The sequence below is a fragment of the Acomys minous genome (assembly GCF_964271855.1).
Source record: "Acomys minous genome assembly, chromosome: 8".
Classification (NCBI taxonomy): Eukaryota; Metazoa; Chordata; class Mammalia; order Rodentia; family Muridae; genus Acomys; species Acomys minous.
The window spans coordinates 108,031,049-108,049,099 of NC_140489.1; the positions used below are offsets into that span (position 1 = coordinate 108,031,049).

An 18,051-nucleotide genomic window follows, 5' to 3' on the forward strand; every position below is an offset into this window, starting at 1 on the left:
AATAAAGATTACAGCAGTGTGAAAGTTATCACCATCAAAATGGAGTCACTTGTGTCAAACCTTAAACATGGTGGGGGCTTGGGATTAAGGCAAAAGGTCACAAAGAAGGGGATTTCATGAATGTGTGCCTGCTAGCAAGGACCGGCACAAGACCACCAACATTACAATCTTGAACAAAGGTGGACACAAAGCAGTACTTGTGTGAGGACATAATCACCACCTCCTCCAGATCTGGACTGACCCCATTTTTATGCAAATAACATTTTTTTGTGTCTTATTTTTCTTTCCTCCATTGACTTTATTCCCTGCATATTTTATTTCTGGACTCTAGCAATCCTAACACATATTCCTTTCACAGTGTTTTATTTATTAGTAAATTTAGTATCTTGGGAGAATCACTGTTCTTCGGTTGACAGTAGGAAAAAAAAACAGAATAGAAAAATAATAAAGAAATCAATGAAAATAAATTTGACATTTTACGCAAACAAGAAAACTGACAAATTGTTAGCCAGACTTATGAAGAGAAAAAGAAATGAGGCTCAATTATTGAAATCCAGAAATCAAATAAATCACTTTGATCAACAGGATTTGTCATAGGATTCGAGATGACCAATATAAACAAATGCATAGACAGGGTTGGGGGGTAAAGGTGCCAAAATAATGTTTTGCCATCTGAAAATATCATGTTCTAGCCAGACGTGAAATGGTATTTTCAGAGCATGACACAGCAATTGCAAACAATCTCAGAATAGGTGTGGTGCCCTGTCCTGGGCCTGTGCAGGACTGGGTCTGTCAGTAGCCAATCATGGATCTAGAGGGGCACATAGGTCTCTGTTCATATCTGTTCAACTTTTATCAATCATTGATTTCAGTGCTGAATCAACCTGGATCCAGTGAATAATTTCAAACTTGTGACCACGCTGACTGTCCTGGTTAAAATCAGAGGGTCTCAAACCATAACGAAAGGGCATGGAAACAGGAGAGGAGCTGCAGGGAGGAGGGGGCCCGACAGCAGGAGAGCAGATGTGAGGGAGATGTGGATGGAAAGAATGAGAGTCAATCGAATGCACTATGCACATGTATAAAATGCCAAATTTTATCAATAAGAAAAACCTTACAAAGCCATCGTATTCAAAGCTTACTGGGCATTTATTGGCATAAGGGAAAAAACCCCATACAGATCAATGCAATCAATTTTAGACTGTAGAAATAGCTCCCTGCTTCCCTTCCTTTTCTGTGACCTGGTCTCTCCATGTCGTCCTTTCTGGCTTCCCATTTGCTATCTGGTCTCAAACTTGAAGCAGACTTTTTTTTTTTTTGCCTCCACTCCCCAAGTTCTGAGGTCTCAGGCGGGAGCCACCACACTCACCACAGTTCTCACAGTCACTTCAGCTTTGACAAGGGACCCAGTGCAACCACGTGCGAGAAGGAATACCTCTCCGCAAATGTGCCAGCCAGGGATGAAGTTGAATGAATCCCCTACCATACTGTATGAGCATGTAAAAGCTAACCTGATAAGCTAAACTCCTATAAGAAATAAAGTTTTTTTAATCTTTGCATTGAGGAATGGCTTTCGATATGGCAAAAAGTGTAAGTGACAAAAGGAAAAAAAATAAACACAAAAAGTTAGCTTCATCAAAATGCAAAACTTCTGCCCTTTAAATGGTATGATCAGCCAAGTGGAAACAATCCAGATATGGTGGCACACATCTGTACTGCCAGACACTTGGAGGCTGAAACAGAAGGGATTTTGAGCCTAGAGCTTTGGGGGCTAGCCTGGGCAACAAATGATTTAAAAAAAAAACAACTAGAAAAGAAATTTGAAAGAGCTTGCCGACTGAAATAATATTTTTAAATTTTGTTTTTTATGTATATGTGTATATGTGCCCAAGTTTATGTATGCGCACTAACTATATGAACAAGCCCAAAGGTGTCAGGAGAGGGAATTGGATCCCCTGTAACTGAAGTTACAGTTATAGGCTCTTCTGACCCCAACATGGGTGCAGGAAACTGACTGTGTGTCTTCTGCAAGAGTGGTACATGCTCGTATTTGTGGAGCCATCTCTCAGGCCTGAGGGCAGTATTTTTAAATCATTTACTTGAAACTGGATGATGTACTTAATCTAAAATTTAAAAAAGTATCCCTTATAACCTAAAACTGTGTGACAGGTAACTGAAATATGATATAGACAAGGAATCCATGAGAAATGTTTATCCAACATATATAACATTATATACAATATTATATATGTATGTACACACACAATAAACTTGGAAGAAAATGTTTATTATCACTAATCATTAAGAATGTAAGTCAGGCTGGCTGCAGTGGCACATGCCTGTAATCCTAGCACTCAGGAGGCAGATGCAGGTAGATCTTTGTGAGTTCAAGGCCAGCCTGGTCTCCAAAGGCTACACAGAGAAACACTGTCTCAAAAAAAAATGTAAATCAGAAATATGAGATGTCACTTCCAAACAACTAGGATGTCTGTAGTGATAAAAAAAGGTAAATAAATGCACTTTTCACAAAGATATATTGAATCTGCAGCTCTCATCCATTGCTGTTGGGTTGTACATGATGCAGTGTTTTGGGAAAGCAGATTGGTAGGTTTCTCAAAATGTTAAATGTACAGTTAGTGTATGATTCAGCTATGCCCACCAACACACACATCCAAGTAAACTGAAGTCATATCTCCAAAACCCTAAACATCAGTGCTCAAGTCAGCTTTGTTGTTGACAGCAGAAAAGCTGGCCAAATGCCGATCTGTTCTTGAATGGGAATTTTAACGTGGACCCATCAGATAAACAACACCACGAATGCTATGCTATCTTCTACATCAAACAGCTTGTGTGCAATTTTATATTGCATGGATGTATTTAGAGTTGAACAGTGTCATATAAAATACAAGAAGTTGTGCTAATTTGGATTTGCCTGCTTTTACATTTTACCTTTCTTATCCTTTGGCTGGATGGTACTAATTTAAATCCAGAACATTTCTGTATTAGTTGCTCATTGATGTAACTTACTTTGTTACATCTCGGGGGCCAAAAGCTTAAAATATATTATTTTCTTGTTCCTTACACATTTTAAATTAAGCGATGATTACATCACTTTCCACTTTCTCTTTCCTCCCTTCAGCTCATCCTAACTTCCCTCCTTCCGACTTGTCCCATGTCCCCCCAAATATACATGGATATGTTTATGTGTATGTATAGGTATGCACAAGTACAACCTGTTGAATTAGCTTTAGTTGTTTGTGTATATATGGTTTCAGTTTCATTGGGCTAAAGTCAACTAACTTCGGCCTGAGATTTCTTGGCAGGGCACTGAGATCTGATAGAATGCCTTTGCTGAAAAGCCTGTCTAGATTCCTTGACTTGACCTCTTCACATCAGTCCTCCCTCTGGCTTCTGAACACATCTCCTTCGGCCATCAATTCTCCATCAGCATTCCTTTTATAAGGACACATATTTCCTCTTACATCTCATCTGGATAATCTCTATACTGCAAGATTACTGACTTAATGACATCGACCAAGTCCCTTCTATCTTTACAGGAAGCATTCATAGGCTCCAGAGATCAGAACCTGGATATTTTTGTGGACCATTACTCATTCTGTTAAATGGGGAAAAAAACCACATGTGCATTTGCCTTAAAGACACTCTCATTCCTGTCTTGTGTAAACACTTTCCTACCCCAAATGTAAGCCATTACCAATTTTGGATATAAAGTTTGTGGCAACTACTGTTCCTTCTGAAGTGATCGTTGGTGTTAAGTGTTCCAACTTTCCAGTGGGACTAATAACCATTAATGTATACACATTCATGTGCATGTGAACACACATGTATACAATTAAATTTTCAAAGTGGCTTATACCAGTTTCTCTCTAACGGAAGTATTATCCAGTGACACATAAATGTAGAACACTAATCCTGTTGAAGTCATTCTTGCTGTCATGTAAATAGAAGATTATGAGATTTCCTTTTGTAATTAAACTATGAAACAAAATACTTATTAATCCAAGTAAAAATGCAACGATTAACATTCTACACTGTGAAGCTATGCAAAGTAAAGTAGATATTTTCCATGAAAATCTCAGTTTGAGAGAAAAGGGGTTTCAGAAACACACAGGGCAGTGATACGTGCAAGCTGTAAGAGGCTGAATGGATGGGATATGTCTGCCAAAGAATTATGTTTTGGGTGTGATTTTTAATTTGAGAGGGTCATCATGGAAGTTGTGGAGAGTGAGTGTGGCTATAAAGGCTTTGGACTTAAGGAAGTCTAATTTGGTTGTCAGCTTGACATACTTGGGGACAGGGAACCTCAGCTGCGGAATTGGCCCATGGCTATTTTTCCTTGATTACTGACTGATGTATGGTGAAGTAGCCCATGAGAGGGTGCCATCCCTGGGAGTGCAGTCCTGGGTTACAGAAGAAGAGTATCAGAGGCAACAGAGCAAGCTAAGGGAAATAACTGAGCTCTCTGTGATCTCTGTTGTCGTGGTTCTGCCCTGACTTCCCTCAGTGACCATCTAGAACCAGTAAACCCAAGAAACCCTTTCCTTTCCCAAGATTATTTTGGTCAGCATTTGATCACAGAAAGAAAAAGCAAACTAAGGTAGGCTTCCTTTCAATTGAAACTTTTTCCAGTAATTTTCCTGGAGTTCACTGACCTTTTGGAAATCTTGAGGGTAATGCTGCTGTTCTGTGAGGGGAGAGATTTTTCCTTCTTGGTGTTCCTGGGCCATAAGTGCAGAGGTGCCCGTGTGTAACCCCAGGTGGGAGGCAGAGACTGAGGGAGGTGGCCTTTGGATTCCAGGCCAACCTGAGATGTATAGAAGGACTCTATTATTTGTAAATATATAAAATGCAAAAACCTAAGTATTATTTCATTTCCACCTATCGCAAATCTCTGAAAGTTTTTTTTGCTTGAGAGAGGGCAATGCTACAGGTCATAAACTAGTTTCAGATAAAATATTAATGGTTAACCTTGCAGACCTCACGGAGAAAACAGCATTCCTCACCTTCCCATTTTGTGGATGGAGCTCTGACAAGACATTGCTTCTTGTTATTTCTAACACATTGTAATTAGTCTTGGTAAAGAAAACTAATAAGCCTCAAAAGAAGTTTAAAAACCAGCCAGAGAGAGTGGAGTTCCTCACTTTCTCTCCACTTCTGACATCTTAAGACCATCTGAACAACAGCAAGAATTCTGCTTCAAATGTAAACGGGGACACACGAAGCATTAAGAATTATGTCATACCAAAAGGATGATCTTCATACAAAAGCATCTACATCAGATGCATCCTCTGACATAAATGGAATCTGCCGGCCATGCTGATGTCCAGGATTCGTGCTGCTGCTGCTGGTCGTGTTGGTGTTTGGGGTTTGTGCTGTTGCAGGCTGCTATAGGCAAGTGAGCTTCTGTTGAAGCGGTATCGACAACTGCAGACCTGTAATTGGGAATGGGAGACATTGAAGGCTTCTGTGAACCACCTTTGTCCCCAAAATACCCAAACAAACAAACAAACAAACAAACAAACAAAACAGTTCAGTTCAGTCAGGAAGCTGTTGAAGAGAGTCTTTAAAAACTGTGATAAAGTTTCTTTATCCATTCTTTGACTGAGGGACATTTAGGTTGTTTCCAGGTTCTGGCTATTATGAATAAGGCCACTATGAACATGGTTGGGGGAGGCCTGGTGGCACTCAGAGAAAGAATAAGCAGGCTACCAAGATGAGACTTGAAAGCCTATGAACATATAGTGGGAGAAGAGGTCCCTCAGTCACAGAATAGGGGAGGGGAATAGGGTGAAAACAGGGGGGAGGGAGGAACAGGAGGATACAAGGGATGGGAGAACAATTGAGATGTAATCTGAATAAATTAATTAAATAAAAAACTGTGATAAAGATGCTGAAGTGTAGCTTTTGATGGTGTGTGTGTGTGTGTGTGTGTATGTGTGTGTGTGTGTGTGTGTGAGAGAGAGAGAGAGAGAGAGAGAGAGAGAGAGAGAGAGAGAGAGAGAGAGGGAGTGCATGCAAGTGCTGGGGGCGAGGGGTGGGGTCCTCAGCACTGATCACCTTAAAGGTAAAGGACCTTGATTAAATGGTCCATGGGAGTTCAATTTTGTGAACCAAGGTTCCCAAAGAAAAAGCTATGCCTATGTTAAAGATTCAAAAACGTGCCTGGCTGAGGAGAACTTTATAATTATGGGGATCTGGATAGCTGCAGATGCAGAAACAAACTACCTCACTACTGTTTGTCCCTTTGATTGACACTCATTGCCCATCACTATGTCAGACTTACTATTCTTGTGATTTTCAGGTAAATGTTTTGAAACAACAGACTGCGAAGCTCATACCACCCCCAAACTAGGAATGTTATCAGATCCCCAAGATCTCTTTGCTTTGTAACCCACAAACATCGTATTTCCACCAACATGCTTCAGAAAAGCCTGGAAATATGTCTATCTTTTGTTCTGAGACCATAGAAATGTTATTTATTTTTACATTAGAATCTGATATTTGGGGCAAGCAGAATCCACCATCACGTATATTTGGTTCACGAATAAGCAGTCTTATTCCTTTTGAGGTAAGGGCTGTGTTTTGCAGCAACAGCATCAACTGATCTTTTGATATCATTCAAATTATGTTAGGAACCTTTTATTACAGTAGGATTTTTTACTCCACAGGTAGAAGAACGGTGGTGTAGAGTCAGAGCAGTGATTGGAAGTGAACAGTGGCAAATTCTAGATAATCTCTCAATTTTGCAGATGTGTATTTGTCTATTTCTTTTGGACATGAAGGAAATTGATGTTCCGGAAATCCAAATTAAATTATGCAAACACTCTGTCTGCTGACTAAAAAGACTGAAAACCTAGAGTTAATTGGATTTCCTAACCAATTTCCGGCACACACTCCTTGTTTCCTTCCTAGTTTTCTACTGGAAGTGGGCTAATGTGATATACCAATCTCAAGTACAGATGCTTATTTCCTGGAATGCTAAAGTAATTACGTCTTTGTTTCTTATCAAAAGACGTTATTTTTGTTCCTATTGGGAATAGAATAGCCCCCAAATCTAATTTATGCCAATGGGTTTTCAAAGCTAAGTAAATAGAAATGTCAATAAACACTTGAAAGGAAGTTTTGCTTCCAATTCATTGGAATAATTGAGGTGAAAAAAAAATCTCATAACAGCAGTTCCTCCCTGATCCAAAGCTTGGGATGCCCTATAGATGTGTTAGCATGTTCTTTTCACCCCTGTCTTCTGCATTCCCATTTCACTCTGGATGTTTGCACAGCCAAATGGTTCTCACGTAACACAAAGATGGGCACAACTGGAGAAGAAGTCTTTTTTTAAAGAGTAGGGCTCTATGTACAGTCTGGCCTAGCTTCCAACCCAGCATCCATTTGCCTCCTGCTTGAAGGATGATTTGCTAATGTATTTGTGTATTGCCCGAGTTTGGCTGTAACGTTGGGCTGCAGTTGGAATGGTTGCTGGATGCTCGTATTAGATAACTCAATTCAAAGTCTCTGTTTCATCCAGCAAATTCTCCCAAGCTGCAGGCACAGATGGGCCACTTAGGTATGGCTCAATATGATTTTTTTTTGAAGTACCCACAAGGAAAGGCTCAATTTGAAATTGTACAGAGAGCCTCATTTGTTCTATGACATAGTCGAATGTTGAAGAACCATTTTATTTTTTTATTTACACAGGAATTTTCTAACAATAGATCTTGATTCTGCTATTAGGCCTCCTCTTCCTCATTTATTCTGGGAGAAATTTGAAATTCAGAAATATCAAGATGGCTTAAATATGCTATTGATGTAACCATTAACCTTTAAAGCTGGGAATCTCTATGCTGTGGCTCTATGCTTAAATTTTGTTTACAGAAGGAGGCATTAGTCAAGACATATGAATCCATTTATAATACCTTTGTACCTGTCGCTGACTCCAATGCAAGCTGCAGAGTGAGACAGCTGCAGACTGATAGCTAATTTTAAGCCAAGGCCTTTGCTGTCCAGAGACTTGTCAGGATCAAGCACCCGATGTCTTTTTATGACAGACACTGTCCCCTTTATTTTTTTTCCCCTGCAGTGTTAAATGGAAAAGACAGAAGGGGGAATTGGCATCTACTGTAGCTGTGTAAAAATCACACACCCCTCCCTTTTTAGCTAATTACTGTCAGCATTAAACTACAAAGTCAGGAGGCCGAACTCAATACCAGCTCATTCATTTTAGGTCACAGTTTGGCAGAAAACCTGTCGTGAAAGGCCAAACCTTTATCCGCTAAGCCTTTTATTTGTGACTAAACAAAAGTCTTGACAAATAGTATAGTTTGAGTCCAGCAGTGCTACACTAAAGGGCGATGGATACTTTTCTTTTTAATATAATAAAGGCTTGCTCTAGCCTCTGGTCTACTCCAGAGGACTTATCACTTTATATATCATGGGAGTAAGAAGCTTGTACATGATTTTCTTTCTCATTCAAGCCTTGCATCTTTTAGTGTCATGAATCTTACAGTCAACAAATAACACACTTAAAAAAATAGATCTAAGTGGTTGTCTTTCACTGCTGTGTGGAGAGGCAAAGTGTTTAGTGGTGTTGGGTTTTTATAATATTTGATTAGACAGGCATGCTATCCTGGTCCCTTGAAATTCCATTATTGTGCAAGGGTGGTCAGATGGGAGTACTGTTAAGTCATATTTACAGGCCGAGATCTGCTTAGGTGTTTTCTGGGGTTAAAGGGTACGTTCAGTTATCAACCTCCCAGGGATGGCTTTCTTGTCTTACGATCTAGTCAATTCTTCAGTTTATTTAGGGAAAAAAAGGGTAAAATGTGTTGCATCCTAACATGCCGCTTGGTGGTTTGGTATAAGGTTCTGAACTAAAGTGATTTTTCTAGGAAACGGAAGCAAGATTGAAATGACAAACTAAAAAAATGCAACGTCTCTGGAACTCACATAGTGCGGAGTGGTGGAATCACTCTGCAGTAAGAATCTCTTCAGCTCTTCATGCTGGGGCTCTAGGACATTGTGAAATAGCTCTCGCAGAAAGCATGGGCTGTGAATGTAGAGTAGATTGGAGCCTAGTGTGCCAATGTGAAGAGTAGCCTAGGCATCTTTTTAAGGCAGGATAGACAGACAGAGCAAACTGAAGGTCATGAGAAAGAACAGCCTCCCGTTTCCTGTGATCTGCTTTCTGTCCTTTGATGACCGAGAGTCAAGAATTTCTACTCAATGGGCAGAACAGTGGCAGAAACCACTTGTTAAGAGAAGAAACTCCCTTTTCCGAGGTACGCCCCAACTATAGCTGCTGAACCATGCTCAAGGTGAAAACATGGGGACTTTGGAATTACCATTATCAGCACCTCTTTCTCAGTGATCTTTTACAAAGCTCTTTGTGAGCCAGCTAGCAATCTCATTCAGTAAGAAAAATGAAACATTTACTAGCTCATTTTACTTAGCACACAAGTTTTTAAACACCATTATGTCATTTTCAAACAAAATATTTTTAGTAGATTTTCCTTGACCTACCCTATCCCTTGTATCCTCTGTTCCTCCCTTGTAACTCTACAGCCTCTTTTTCTTTCATGTTCCATTTGACCTTTTGTTCCTCCTATCTTTCCTCATCATCAATTTTTACCATTTCTTGGTCTCTTTTCTAGTTCTTAGGCTTTACTCATATTTATAGATATACATACATGCATGCATGTGCCCAAACAGACACATACACACAAACACACACACACACAAACACAGACATACACACAGACATGTGCACACCACACACACACATACTAAGCTAGTATTCACATATGGGGAAGTCTGGTCAACCACTTAATATGATAGTTTACAGATCCAATCATTTTCCTGCAAATTATACTTTATTTTTCTTTATAGCTGAATACAATTCCACATAAAAATAACATTTTCATTATCCATTCATTTGTTGGCAGACATCTAAATCACTTAAGTCTTTAAAATTAATTTTAAAATTAACTTAATCTTTATATTTATACAGTTGTAGGGTATATTCTTTGAGTAGTGTAGCTTCAGAAGCCATAAATCACACACTATTAGCTATTGTAAACACACTCAGCACATCTTTTCCTTAATAATAATACCTGGATTTATCATTTTGAACGTGTACATTCCTTTGCTTAGTAAACACCAATACCTGACTCCTCCTGGAATTATTTTCTTCAGTGTAGGTGAAGGTCCTAGCTGACCTTATTCATTTAATTCTCGTGAGGATCATGTTAAAGGTAATCCCATCTTAAGGATGAAGACTGTCAAGTTAGCAGCTAATACCCTATGACCACTTACTGTTAAAAGAATTGAAACACATGTATTTTGTCTTAGAAACCACTTACTTCTCTGCTATATACGCTCTCTTCCATGCACTAGAACTGCCAGGAAGAGAAGGTTATGCTTCTATTGATCCGTGTTGCCATGATCGGCGTTCATTGTTCATAGTCAGCACTTCTCATAAGCGTTCTGGAAAAGGTGGTCTATTCTTTGTTAACTGCATAACCAGGAGGTTTTTCTTGATTTTTCCTTTACATCAGTGAATATAAACAGAAGAAAAGCAACATTTTATTCCTCCAATTTGTGCAGTGTCTTTTTTCTCACCTTATATAGGCTAGACGGATGACTACTCATGACAAGGTCTGTTACTTTACAAAGTCTAAGTGAAGTAGGTGTGGGAATATAGCAGACTGAGGATGGGCAGTTCTTAGGATGTCAGATCTCACGGGAATTGCATTTATAATACATGCATCACATTTATTTGTTTAGCTTGTAATTATCCCTCTCTCTTTCAAGGCCCAGGGAAAGGTAAGCTTCTGATTAATGTGGGTTTGGAAGTTGCAAATGATTACTAATAATGCATTTATTTTATAGATATGTTTGTGTCTCTACTTTCCTCCCAGGAAAAAATAAAAATAAGTTTCCATGATTCACGGCAAATGTGTTAGATACTGGGGAGGGGTCAATACTATATAGGGCCCTTGGTTTCAAATAGAATGGTACAACTGAGCAGCATAAGTAGACAGATGATGACAGTGATATGTACCACAAAGTGGGAACTCTGGGAATGGAAGCTAAGGCATGTTTTTATATCATATAACTTTTAAAGAACAAAAAGGTATTTGCTAAGCAGAGAAACTTTCCATCCAATCACAGGAAAGAGGATGTGAAGCACCAAAGCCAAAGTGTCATGAATACAGGGTCAAAGATGGGCCGAGGAGTTGGCAGAAGGAAGTACCTGTGGATTATAGAGGTCACACGTTGTCTTCAAGATCACTGAGAGTCGCTTCTGGGCATTAACAGAGAAAAGTCACCTGCTATTTGATACATGGCTGAGCACATTACTCATCAGTGTGGGACAGACTTCATATATGTAAAAATAGCTATGAAGAGACCAGTTGGGACCTCATTCTACTCCATCTTTAAGCACAAAGACAGACTCAAAGAACACTACTACTCTGAAATGATTCTACAGTTTCGAGCTGCTCCTACTGCTGTCTTGCAAGACTGTGTCTAATACTGGCAGCTGGATGCCCCGGGGGTAAAAAGAGGCTTCGATGGCTACCTACGGCTGCTGGGTCAAACCCGAAGAAGAGTGGAAGAAGGTCATGACAAAATGAGAAATTATTATGAGTAGGTGTATAGCTCTGAGGCTGTGTCCTGGCTTAGTCTGTGAAAGGCCCTGGGTGGTATCACCAGTACTGTACAAACAAGCAACCAACAACAACAACAACAACAACAACAACAACAACAACAAAAGATGAGCTGAGCCATCTTTGTGGTCACAATGTCAACCTCAGGCAGCCAGTGGGGTGCCATTCCCTCAGAGGCCAGTGCTCAGATGCAGTCTGCCTCCAGCCCACTATTGGAACAGCTAAGGGCCAAGCACGGATTTGCACCTCAGTCTACAAGAGCTCTGGTGCAGCAAGAAACCTACTGTCACTAAAAACAGCCAGCGCATTCTTCTAGAGTCATCAAGCTTCGTCACTTGAGAGTCCTCTGAAGCCTTTGCACATACTCTTCCCTTTGCCCAGGGTATCCTGTACTGAGTTCTTTTATATAGATGAGTCTTTTCTCAGACACTAGGTTTTTCACTTCCAATATTTTCATGAAGAAAGCTCTTTCGATCTATTTCGCGTCATCAGCTCCACTCCCAACAATCGCTGTGTAGGATCCCACTCTATTCTATTTTCTTTAAAGCAGAATATGATCAGCACACACCTCCTTATTTGTCTCTCTGCTCCTTAGAAGGAGCCTCACTGTGTCTCCTGCTGTCCTCTCTGTATGCAGTGTGGTTGCCATTCACATGGTAGATGTTCAACTAATATTTGATGAATGAATTACATAAAAATTAAATGTAAGAGAACTGGCATTAAGAGAGTTAGAGCTCTTCAAGTAAGTGATCCTAAAGAACCTTTTTTAAAAAAGTTGTTTGCTTTTGACACTGGGGAGAAGCAAAGCGAAGAACAGAGTGTGGATCTAATCACAGCTCTCCAGTGTGATGTCACCCACTGAGAACCCCTGGAGACCAGCTCTTGATCATGAAAGATGAGCATGCCTCTGGCCAGCGTTTAGCTCTCACTGCTAATGTTCAGGATGCGCATGCAACTTTTTTTTTCTTTGCCTCTGGGAAATTTGAGGGCTCTTATTCTTCTTAAGAAAAGCTATCTAAGAGGAACATGAATTATCTATTAAAGAGACTTTGGAATTTTAACCTAAAAAATCATGAGGAGAATTTGTGTGGAACTGACAAGATACTCCTGAATAATCTGTCTAAATAATTGTTTTCCTTTCAGATGGAAACAAATTGGAAAATGTAGCACTTTTCATATGTAGAGGCAAAAAGGCACTGAGCACTGCTTAAAGATTTGAACTTGAGCTCCTAGGTACAGACTTAAAATGTAGGCCTAGGATAGTGCTGCCAGTAGGAGGGCCTGTGGGTGACGAGGCCATCTTACTTTAAGGTTCCCCTGACTGCTTCATCCCTGTCATTGCATATCTCATAGTGGTCCCTGTCCATGAAGCACTTAACCTTATTAAAGGATAACAGAAGAAATATCTGGAAATCATTTATTCAAGTCCTAGCCAGGCACAAAAAGATGCCATTCTATATAAATTCGTTCATCTACTCGGAGGCTGGTGGGGATTTGATGCTGACCTGGGCAGCACAATGAGACAATATGTCTTTTAAAGACAGTCCTAAATCAGTAGTCACACTGGAAATGGACAAGTAAGATGAGAACTTCATTTGCACCATTAGTTTAGGCTATGTATCTTCCTGTGACATGGTTGATTTCCATAGTAAAAATTATATTTTTGACTAGAAATAGATGGAAGTTATCAAGGTACCGTACTTCTTCTCTGTGAATTTAATTTTTTATTATTAAGGAGAATGAAGACATGGCCACTCCAAGGCCTTGTTGAAGAGAAGGGCTTTATTATAGATATGATGGAGATAACAGCCAGAGGCATCTGGGAAGACTTGGACTAAGAAGAGAAAGTGTGGACAAAATGGGACCAGCACACAGAACCAGGCCATGAGAAGAGGGGGAGGAGGGAGAGAGAGAGACAGGAAAAGAAGAGGAGAGAAGAGGAGAGAGGGCAGGGAATGAGAGGAGTCACAGACCAGGAGACCCAAGGGAGCATGTGGCCAAAATGGCAGGTTTCTATAGATATGGGTAGCTGGGAAGGGACTGAGCTGCACACTGGAGAGGTTTAGGGTAGGGGGTGGGGTAAGAAGTGCTGGGAGGAGCCACAGGTACTGGGTGAGCCTTGTCCTGGGTTTCTTTGGGACCTGACATTTAATTAATAATTAGTTGGATACAGATCTCACTATGTAATCCCATGTGTCATTCGAAGAAGACTGACTGGATGCTCCTTCTGGGAAGTGGGATAGTCCAAGCTTTGAGTCCTGGAGCCAGGTGTTCTCCACTATTCCTTACTCTGAGGGCCCATATCTCAGGCTGGCTGGCTTGTTGGGTGGTGCATGGGATGGAACGCTGAGGTGTGGAAAGATCTCTTGTTGCTCCTTGCCCTAAACCTCTGCAATGGTAAAGCCAGGAGGGGAACTGATTCTCTGTTGCTGGGAGAGCTCCTAAAGGCCAGGATTGGGATTTTAGCTCACTACCTGCACAAGGAATGAATAAGTGGGCAAGTGACTAAATGAGGGTGAGGAAAGCTCATCCTGTGGCACATGCAGTAGTAGCCACTGAACCTGTGAAATCAGTGAGGACGGCAATCACAAGAAGCACGCTATAAAGTCATTCTCCCAAGGTATGGATTCCTTTAGTTGATAGGGTCAGACAATGGGCCAGCTTTTGTGTCCAAGGTAAGTCAGAGTTTGGCCACAGTTCTGGGGATTTATTGGAAGCTACATTGTGCCTATAGACCCCAGAGTTAAGGACAGGTAGAGAGGATGAATAGAACTCTAAAAGAGACCTTAACAAAATTGATCTTGGAGACTGGCGGGGACTGGGTGGCTCTCCTTCCTTTTGTGCTCTATTGAGTGCAAACCTTTCCATACGAGGTGGGACTCACCCCTTTTGAGATTATGTTTGGTGGCCCTCCCCCATTATCCCCAACCCCTAAGCTGAGGTCATCACAGAATTTGTGGCCCGGCACCTGCTAGATGACCTCAAGGAAATACAGTGGTTTCATGAAAATGTTTGGCTTAGACTAAGAGCTCTTTATGAATCAGCTCCTCCACCAGGACCTCAATGGTTCCAACTAGGAGATTCGGTCTACGTTAGAAACATCACCAGGGATGATGGAACCATGTTGGAATGGACCATATGTGGTTTTTATGACAACTCCAACTGCGTTGAAGGTTGACAGCATCACTTCGTGGGTCCATCACATGCACACTAAGCTGGCCAACCCACCACCAACTCAAAAAGACCACTTGACCCCCACTGCGACAGAATGGAAAGTAAAAAAGGGATCTTCACCACTCAAGCTAAAACTATCACATTTATACTAGGGATGTCAATTGTATGTACTGCTGTTGGGAATCCCCACAACCCTATAAATAACACTTGGGTCCTGTGGGATGAATATAGCAATGTTTTAGCTACAGTTTCTTGGGTAGTTCCCCCAAACACTTGGTTCCCCGAGTTCAGCTTTGACTTAGCTCTTGGCATACCATCAGAGACACAAGCGATATATGGAGCTAAAGGTTCTATCATACATTTTATATGTGTCCTGACCCCTTTGAGTCTTCTTGGTGGTGGGAACACTGTGGGACCATGGCTGACATGTACTGTGCAGAGTGGGGATGCAAGAAATATGCCACTAAATGGAAACTTATTTTCACTGGACTCATCCAATTGACCAGAGACCCCAAATGTGTATGGGCAGTCACTGATAACATTTGAAGTAACTCCAAACCCTGCAATCAACTCTTACTTTCTTTTACTGACCAGGATAAAAGACTAATTGGCAACAAGACAAAAATTTTGGGTTGCATCTCTGGATGGCCCTGAGACTCTGGCTGGACTCTGTGCACAGTTTGGTCCCAGAGTCTCTGGCTGAATTTGGCGTGGGGTCCCGGTGCTGACCCCAGCGGTCAGTTTGGGCCCTGAAACTCTAGTTGAGCTTGGAGTGCACTTTGGGTGCAGAGTCCCTAGCTGAGCTTGGCATGCAGTCCCAGCCCAGAGACTGGATGGATTTGGTGGGCAGTTTGGGTCCAGAGACCCTAGCTGAGCTTGGCAGGCAGCTTGGCCCCAGAGAACATAGCTAAGCTCGGTGTGTGGTTTGGGCCCAGAGTCCCTGGCTGGACTTGGCATGCAGTCCAAGCCCCGAGCCTCACTGGACTCGGCGGGAAGTTTGGGCCCTCAGACTCCAGCTGAACTCGGTGAGCTCAGTGTACAGTTTGGGCCCAAGACCCTGGTTGGACTCAACGCTAACTTGACTAAGAAGCCAAATCTATTCAATGGAAAAACGATAGCATCGTCAAGAAATGGTGCTAGTCTAACTGGATGTCTACATGTAGAAAAATGTAATTAGACTCCTATTTGTCACCATGCCCAAAACTCAAGTCCAAGTGGATTAAAGACCTCATCATAAAACCAGAGACACTAAATTGGTTAGAAGAAAAAGTGGGGAAGAGCCTGGAACACATTGGCACAGGAGACAACTTCCTGAACAGAACACCAACAGCCCAGGCCTTAATGTCAACAATTAATAAATGGGACCTCACGAGGCTGAGAAGCTTCTGTAAGGCAGGAGACACTGGCAACAGAACAAAGCAACACCCTACAGACTGGGAAAAGATCTTCACCAACTCTACATCTGACAAAGGTCTAATATCCAAAATATATAAAGAACTCAAGAAACTAAACACCACCAAACCAAATAACCCAACTGAGAAATGGGGCTCAGAACTAAACAGAGAATTCTCAACAAAGGAATATCGAGTGGCTGAGAAATGCTCAACATCTTTAGTCATCAGAGAAATGCAAATCAAAACGACTCTGAGATTCCATCTTACACCCATCAGAATGGCTAAGATCAAAACTCAAGTGACAACACATGCTGGAGAGGATGTGGAGAAAGAGGAACACTCCTTCATTACTGGTCGGAATGCAAACTAGTACAGCCACTTTGGAAATCTATCTGGTTGAGAATTGATCTTTCAAGGTCGGTTAAGAATTGTGTGGGTATTTTGGTGGGAATTGCATTGAATGTGTAGATTGCTTTTGGTAAGATGCCCATTTTTACTATGTTGATTCTCCCAATGCATGAGCATGGGAGATCTTTCCATCTTCTGAAATTTTCAAATTCTTTCTTAAGATTTTTGAAGGTTTTTTTTTTATACAAATCTTTCACTCTCTTGGTTAGAATTACACCAAGATAGTTTATATTATTTGTGACTATTGTGAAGGGTGTTTTTCCCTAACTTCTTTCTCAGCCTGTTTGTCACTTGTATACAGGAGGGCTACTGATTTTTTTTGAGTTGATTTTGTATCCAGCCACTTTGTTGAAGGTGTTTCTCAACTGTAGGAGTTCCTTGATAGAATTTTTGGGGTCACTTACATTAATTATCACATCATCTGCAAATAGTGATAGCTTAACTTCTTCTCTGTTTTGTATCCCCTTGATCTCCTTTAGTTGTCTTATTGCTCTAGCTAGGACTTCAAGTACTATATTGAAGAGATATGAAGGGAGTGGACAGGCTTGTCTACTCCCTGATTTCAGTGGAATTGATTTAAGTTTCTATCCATTTAAATTTTTGTTGACTATAGGCTTGCTGTATATAGCCTTTATTATGTTTAGGTATGTGCCTTGTATCCCTGCTCTCATCAGGACTTTTAACATGAATGGGTGTTGGATTTTGTCAAATGCTTTTTCTGCATCTAAGGAGATGATTATGTGTTTTTTCTTTCAATTTGTTGATATGATGAATTACATTGATGGATTTCCATATATTGAACCACCCCTGCACGCCTGGGATGAAGCCTACTTGGTCATGGTGAATTATAGTTTTGATGTGTTCTTGAATTTGGTTTGTGAGTATTTTATTGAACATTTTTGCATCAATGTTCATAAGAGAAATTGGTCTGAATTCTCTTTCTTTGTTGAGTCTTTCTGTGGTTTAGGTATCAACATGACTGTGGCCTAATAGAATGAGTTTGTTAGTATTCCTTCTGTTTCTATTTTACAGAATAGTTTGAAGAGAATTGGTGTTAGCTCTTCTCTGAAGGTTGGGTAGAATTCTGCACTGAATCTATCTGGTCCTGGTCTTTTTGTTGTTGTTGTTGTTGTTGTTGTTGTTGTTGTTGGGAGACTTTTGATGACTGCTTCTATTTCCTTAGGTGTGATAGGACTATTAAATTTGTTTACCTGATCTTGGTTCAGTTTTGGTAGTTGGTATCTATCAAAAAATTGTCCATTTTGAGTTTTGTGGCATATAGGCTTTTGAAGCAAGACCTGATGATTCTTTGGATTTCCTCAGTGTCTGTCATTATGTTTCCTTTTTCTTTTCTGATTTTGTTCATTTGAATACTCTCCCTCTGTCTTTTTGTT

At 40.7% G+C, this 18,051-nt stretch overlaps 1 long non-coding RNA gene across 2 annotated transcripts in view; it reads right to left on the bottom strand.

Annotated features, from left to right (window-relative positions):
• Positions 1-18,051, bottom strand: part of LOC311604224 — a 35,124-nt gene that overhangs the window by 11,351 nt on the left and 5,722 nt on the right. Inside the window, exons 2-5 of one of the 2 annotated variants that reach the window (XR_014781404.1) lie at positions 10,374-10,557; positions 8,962-9,061; positions 5,264-5,453; positions 4,674-4,825 (exon numbers count right to left, since the gene is read on the bottom strand). This is a non-coding gene — a long non-coding RNA (uncharacterized lncRNA). The remainder of the gene's footprint in view (positions 1-4,673; positions 4,826-5,263; positions 5,454-8,961; positions 9,062-10,373; positions 10,558-18,051) is intronic. The other variant, XR_014781403.1, reaches the window with a different exon arrangement.